This window comes from Kogia breviceps, chromosome 10 (assembly GCF_026419965.1).
Source record: "Kogia breviceps isolate mKogBre1 chromosome 10, mKogBre1 haplotype 1, whole genome shotgun sequence".
Lineage (NCBI taxonomy): Eukaryota > Metazoa > Chordata > Mammalia > Artiodactyla > Physeteridae > Kogia > Kogia breviceps.
In genome coordinates, this window is record NC_081319.1 from 93,786,744 (window position 1) to 93,793,929 (window position 7,186).

The 7,186-nt window shown below is 42.3% G+C and overlaps 1 pseudogene; it reads left to right on the forward strand.

The window, feature by feature from the left end:
• Positions 1–361: 361 nt before the first annotated feature.
• Positions 362–4,868, forward strand: LOC131764241 (glyceraldehyde-3-phosphate dehydrogenase-like; annotated as a pseudogene).
• The last annotated feature ends 2,318 nt before the right edge of the window (positions 4,869–7,186 follow it).

Here is a 7,186-nt window from a genome sequence, read left to right on the forward strand (position 1 = left end):
TGTATCTGGTAGATGTCTAGTATCCAGACTATAGAATGAACTCTTACTACCCGACAATAAAACACCCAATTAAAAAATGGGGGGCTTCCCTGGTGGCGCAGTGGTTGAGAATCCGCCTGCCGATGCAGGGGACGCGGGTTTGTGCCCCGGTCCGGGAGGATCCCACGTGCCGCGGAGCGGCTGGGCCAGTGAGCCGTGGCCGCTGCGCCTGCGCGTCCGGAGCCTGTGCTCCGCAACGGGAGAGGCCACAGCAGTGAGAGGCCCGCGTACCGCAAAAAAAAAAAAAAAAACCAAAACACAATGAGATACTATTTCACACTCACTAGGATGGCAATGATAACAACAACAGAACATAACAAGCATGGGTGAGGATGTGGAGAAACTGGGACCCTTGTACATTGCTGGTAAGAATGTAAAATGGTACAGCTTCTGTGGAAAACAGTTTGATGATTTCTCAAAAGCTAAACACAGAATTGCCGTAAGACCCAGCAATTTCACTTCTAGGCATATACCGTAAAGAATCGAAAGGAGGGAGTCAAACAGACACTTCTATGCCAGTGTTCATTGCAGCATTATTCACAATAGTCAAAAGATGTAAAGAACCCAAAATGTCCATCAACAGACGAATGGATAAGCAAAATATGGTATATACGGTATATACATACAATGGAATATTATTCAGCCATAAAAAGAAATGAAGCCCTGATACATGATCCAACATGTATCATAAATGGATGAACCTTGAAAACATTATGCTAAGTGAAATAAACCAGAAGCAAAAGGACAAATATTATAGGATTCCACTTATATGAAATACTTAGACTAGGCAAATTCATAGAGGCACAAAGTAGAATGGTGGCTGCCTGGGAAATGCGAAGTTATTGTTTAATGATGACAGAATTTCTGCTTGGGGTGATGAAAAGTTTTTGGAATAGATGGTGGTGACGATTGGACAACACTGTCAATATAATTAATGCTACCGCATGTTTTAAAAAGGCAAATTTTATGTTATATATATTTTACCACAATAAAAAAATAAATAGAAAATAAAATAAATAAATAGAAAATAAATAAAAAAATAAATAGGTCACTCTGGTAAAGTTAATTTTAAAATTCTGATTTCAAAAAATAAAAAGAACACATTCTGTGTACAAAGATCACATCTGTTTCTTATCACGCTTGAGCAAACCCAGTCCTGTTTCATATGGAATTTGACATCCATGAGCACTCGTTAAATGTTGACTAACCCTTAAAAATGGGATGATAGAAAAACCAGTTGTGAGAGGGATAGCTATAACCTATAAAATCATATTAAGATTTACCAGGTATTCATGGAGAGCAATCTTCCAAGCAATAAAATATGTTTGCTGAGTGAGAGAAGAGATTTCTCTCTGTTGAAACAGTTGCTGGTCTGGTATGCTGCCAAATGTCCAGAAATGATGTAACGTGGAAGATGTTGGAATTTTCCACAGACATGAATGACAAAAATTATAAATAAAGGGCACCAATTAAAGCATCCTCCCTACTTGTTAAAGCAAAATATGCCCTAAAACACTGCCAGGGATTTTCAGATGTCAGTCAACAAATGACACAATCACCAGAGCTCTGCTGGAATTTATTTTTCACTCACATTCTTGCCAACCCAAGCTTTTTAAACTTTGCATCTGCCATATTGGCTGGAGAGGACTGTTCCCATGCTGGTGATGGAATTTAGTGTGAGTCTTAAAGGGATGGGTCTATGGCTTTTCACACATCAGCCACACTTGAAGTACTACTGACCCAAGGGGTTATCTGCTCTAGTTTGAGGGGCCACAGATAGAAAAAGTCTTATTTCTTTCTTGTCACATACTGCTTTCCATGTTACAATATCCCTCCTATTTTTTTAAAAATTGAAGTATAGTTGATTTACAATGTTGTTTTACTTTCTGCTATATAGCAAAGTGACTCAGTTATACACGTAAATACATTCTTTTTTCTATTCTTTTCTATTATGGGTCATCCCAGGACATTGAATGTAGTTTCCTGTGCTATATAGTAGGACCTTGTTGTTTATCCCTTCTATATGTAATAGTTTGCATCTGCTAACCCCAAACTCCCAGTCCATCCCTTCCCCACCCCCCTCCCCCTTGGCAACCACAAGTCTGTTCTCTATGTCTGTGAGTCTGTTTCTGTTTCACAGATAGGTTCATTTGGGTCATATTTTAGATTCCACATATAAGTGATATCATATGGTATTTGTCTTTCTCTTTTGGACTTACTTCACTTATATGAAAATCTCTACATCCATCCATGTTGCTGCAAATGGCATTATTTCATTCTTTTTATGGCTGAGTAGTATTCCATTGTATATAAACACCACATCTTCTTTATCCATACATCTGTTGATGGACATTTAGGTTGTTTCCATGTCTTGACTATTGTGAAGAGTGCTGCTATGAACATAGGGGTGCATGTATCTTTTCGAATTATAGTCTTGTCTGGATATATGCCCAGGAGTGGGATTGCTGGATCATATGGCAACTCTACTGTTAGTTTTTTGAGGAACCTCCATACTGTTCTGCATAGTGGCTGCACCAGTTTACATTCCCACTAACAGTGTAAGAGGGTTCCCTTTTCTCCACACCCTCGCCAGCATTTATTATTTGTAGACTTTTAAATGATGGCCATTCTGACTGGTATGAGTTGGTACTTCATTGCAGTTTTGATTTGCATTTCTCTAATAGTTAGCGATGTAGAGCATCTTTTCATGAGCCTATTGGCCATCTGGATATCTTCTTTGGAGAAGTGTCTATTTAGGTCTTCTGCCCATTTTCCTATTGGGTCGGCAGCAAATGCTGCCTTAGAGAAGTCCTGCATCCCCTGGCTCTATCACCCCCACATGCTCAGTCATTGGCTGAAGGAGCCCAGGGGGCCTTGCACAGCTGTGGGCTGTCAGCCACCCACACTCCCCACCATGTGTTCTCCCAAAGGGAGACCTGACCAGTGCATCTCCCTGGCTGCCACACTGGCTGTCAGACACAGATCTGTCCCTGGCCTTTCCCTCCCAGAAGACGCCCACCTCTTCACTGCCTTCCCTTAGCGCCTCTGTAAGACCTCATGAGAAACAGAAAACGAGAGTTACCAGAAGTTACAGGCTAAACCTGGGGAGAAATGCCAACCTACTAAAACAAGGAGTTACTGTAAATGGACATTCCTTTTGGTGGGATGGAAATGTTCTAAAATTGGATTGTGGCGATGGTTGTACAACTCTGTAAATTTACTAAAAATCACTGAATTGCACACTTAAAGCAAGTGAACATTATGGTACATAACTTATACTTCAATAAAACTGTTAAAAAATGCAAAATAAGTTAATAAAGTCCTAAGAGTTAGTCCTGAATAAAACATTGTTAGGAACGTACAGAGGAAACCCTGAAAGGAACAATAACAAACTTTGTTGATAGCTGTTTTGGGTGATGGAAAATATATATTTAAAAAATTTCTTCTTTACCCTTTCTGTTTTTTTCTACACTGAGCAAATATTTGAAAGGTATATTATCATTTAAATATTTTCACCTATCATATATCTGGGCAGAAAATAAAACCTAAACATGTTTTTATTCAAATAAGTGGTGATCAGAATAATCATTGGAGATTTTGTTGACTGAAAGACTTTCAAAATGAAGTTCAACGGACTCAGTTACATGTATGCATAGCAGACTTACAATTCTGGTTATGACAGAGTAGCTTGGATCCTAATAACCATGCCAACAAGAAAAAATATAAAAGCTGGATAAAATGCAAGCCCATAATAAAGACAACCAAAATGGATAAATAAGCAAACAAACAACAGCTTTTTTAAGGTATCAGAAGCCAACCAAAGCAGGCAGGCATTCAGGGGCCAAGATCCTGCACAGGTGATACCAACATACCAACATTCAACGCTGCTTTTTCCACTGAAAACATTTGCTGATTCGTCAACTGTGTATACGCAGGACAAGAGGCAAAACCACCAAGCAGAAAGTAGCTATTGTGAGGCTATAAGGGTAAACAAAGGATTGGCAGGCTTACAGCACTGGGGAGACAAAAACTGCAGTTCAAGACCTGCCAAAGAGGAGGAGCCATGGTTAATACTCCAGTTTTCAGTTGAGAATCTTAAGGACTATGCCCCAGGGTAGGGTTTCTTAACCTTGGCACTCTGACTTGTTGGGTTCTCTTTGTGGGGACTGAGGGCTGGGGGAAGGGGAGCTGTCTTGAGCATTTTCGAATGTGTACTGCATACCGACCTCTACCTGCTAGCTGTCAGTAGCACCCACCCCCAACGTGTGACAGTCAAAAATGTCTCCCGATATTGCCAGATGTCCCCCCGGGGCCCCAGATCATCTCTAGTTGAGAACGACTGCCCTAGGGTTAAGGAAAACCAGAACTCGTGAACACCATCTGTGCCACCACTGCCACCCAGAAGACCATGTACGGCCCCTCTGGGCAGCTGTGGTGTGATGGCTGTGGGTCTGCCCTGCGCCTACTGGCACTGCCAGGGCTGCGGGCAGGGTCACCCAGGGGCTGAATGGGAAGTTCACAGGCTGGTCTTCCGTGGCAACATGTTGGTCATGGATCAAACCTGCCATCTAGGGAAAGTAGCCCAAAATGACATCAAGAAGATGGTGAATCAAACATCGGAGGTCCCCCTAAAGAGCGCCCGGGGTTACACTGAGGACCAGGTTGGCTCCTGCAACTTTAACAATGACACCCATTCTCCCACCTTCAGTGCCGGGCTTGGCACTGCCCTCGATGACTGCTTTGTCAAGCTCATTTCCTGGTATGACAATGAATTTGGCTACAGCAACAGAGTGGTAGGACTTACAGTCCATGTGGCCTCTGAGGAGTAAGAGCCCCCTGGACCACCAGCCCCAGTGAGATCATGAGAGGAAGAGAGAGGCCCTCAGCTGTTGGGGGTTCCTTGCCCCACCTGGATTCCCCAACACGCTGAGAGTCTCCTGTCCTAAACACAGTTTCCGTCCCAGACCCCTGAAGACACGGAGGGGCTAAGGAGCCCTACCTTGTCATGTGTCATCCATGAAGTACACTGTACCCAGCCCCCCTCCCCCAAATTAGAGATGGATAGATGCACAGTTAATTGTTAAACAAATGTGCTAAAATGTTAACAGTAGAATCTAGGGGACAGGTATATAGAGATTAACTGTAAAGTCTTTCAATTTGCCTATACTTTTGAAAATTTTTCACAATCGGATGTGGGGAGGGGGCTTACGAAAAGACTGAGACTCATAATGGAATACAGGTAGCAAGTTAGCAGGAATCATGTTACCACAGTGTTAAAGCAACCTGCAAAGTAATGTGAGAATTAACTACACACATGGACTAATAAGTCTGTTTATACATCGCCGTCATCTAAAGACTTAATTGAGTGCTTATCCAACATGACCTTTGCTTTCATTTCTGACGGGAAATGGTTAGAGTGTGCCAACCAAAAAACAGCAGTCAATCGCTACTGAGTACAGGTTAGATTCTGTGCAGTGAAGACAAAAAAGAGCTTGTCTTGCAAATTTTTTCCCCCAAGCCCAGGATAGTGGTCACAGGAAAAAGATTTGGATTATAAGTAGAAAGTATTGGGCTTCCCTGGTGGCGCAGTGGTTGAGAGTCCGCCTGCCAAAGCAGGAGACGCGGGTTCGTGCCCCGGTCCGGGAAGATCCCACATGGCGCGGAGTGGCTGGGCCTGTGAGCCACAACTACTGAGCCTGCGCGTCCGGAGCCTGTGCTCCGCAACGGGAGAGGCCCGCGCACCGCAACTGGAGAAAGCCCTTGCACAGAAATGAAGACCCAACACAGCCAAAAATAAATATAAAATAAATAAATTAATTTTTTAAAAAAGAAAGTATTCAATAATCTTAGATTGCAAGTGCTTTCTGTGGTCACTCAATCATTTAATTAATTGGACAACTATTTATTGGAAGTCCACGTTGGGTTGGCACTGTTCAAGGTGCTGAGGTTTTTCTAAAAAGCAGTGAATGAAAGAGTAAAATAATACTAGCCCTTATGGAGCGTAGATTCCAGTGAAGAGACAAAGACCAAACAAATAAATAAAATATATATTACCTGGTGGTAAGCACGATGGAGAAAAATAAAGATGGGACGGGTTAGTGGGTGCTGGGGTGCAATTCCAAGGATGGTTAGGAAAGGACATTTCCAGAAGGGAGCTTTTGATCAAAGGCCTGAAGGAGGTCAGGTAGTGAGCCAGGTGGGAATCTGAGAGAGGAACATTCCAGGCAGAGGAGTCAGCCCATTGTAAAGGCCCTAAAGGGAGGACATGCCCGGTGGGTCAGGGAACAGTCAGGAAGCCAGGAGGCTGGCGTGGAGTGACTGAGAGGAAAGTGAAAGGAGATGACAGAGAAGTGGGAATGCAGACTGGGGAGACAATGCCAGTCCTTTGAAGCCCTCGTAAAAGTCACTGTGGCCACTGGAAGATTCTCAGCAGAAGAGTGACATGATCTGCCTGACATTAAACACTTGTTGGCTACCGGTGCTGTTGTAAAAGGTTTGGACCTTGCAGGCATGGGAAACCATCAAACTCTATAAGCATAGAGCTTGGTCATTAGTATAAGGTTAATCTGGGCAGTGAGGTTTCATTTAGGTTTTTCTTTTCTCTTTCTTAAAATAATGTTTTATTTTTAATTGTGTTCAAAACATGTAACGCATAAATTTTACCGGCTTCATCATTTTTAAGTGTGCAGCTCAGCAGTGTTAGGCCTATTCACACTGTTGTTCAACAGATCTCCACAACGTTTTCATTTTGCAAAACTAAAACTTTGTACCCAGTAAACAACAACTCCCCATTACTCCTTCCTTCCAGTCCTTGTCAACCATTCTACTCTCTGTCTCTATGAATTTGACTGCTCTAGGTACCACATATAAGTGGAATCATAGAGTATTTGTCTTTTTTCTTCTTCTTATTCTTAATAAGCCAGTGAAACTGGCTTATTTCACTTAGCATAATGTCATCAAGGTTCATCAATGTTATAACTTGTGACAGGATTTCCTTCCTTTTTAAGGCTGAATAATATTCCATTGTACGTGTCTGGCATATATTTTGTTTATCCATTCATCCATCGATGAACACTGGGTTGCTTCTACCTCTTGGCTATTGTGAATAATGCTGCTGTGAACATAGGTGTGCAAATATCTCTTTGAG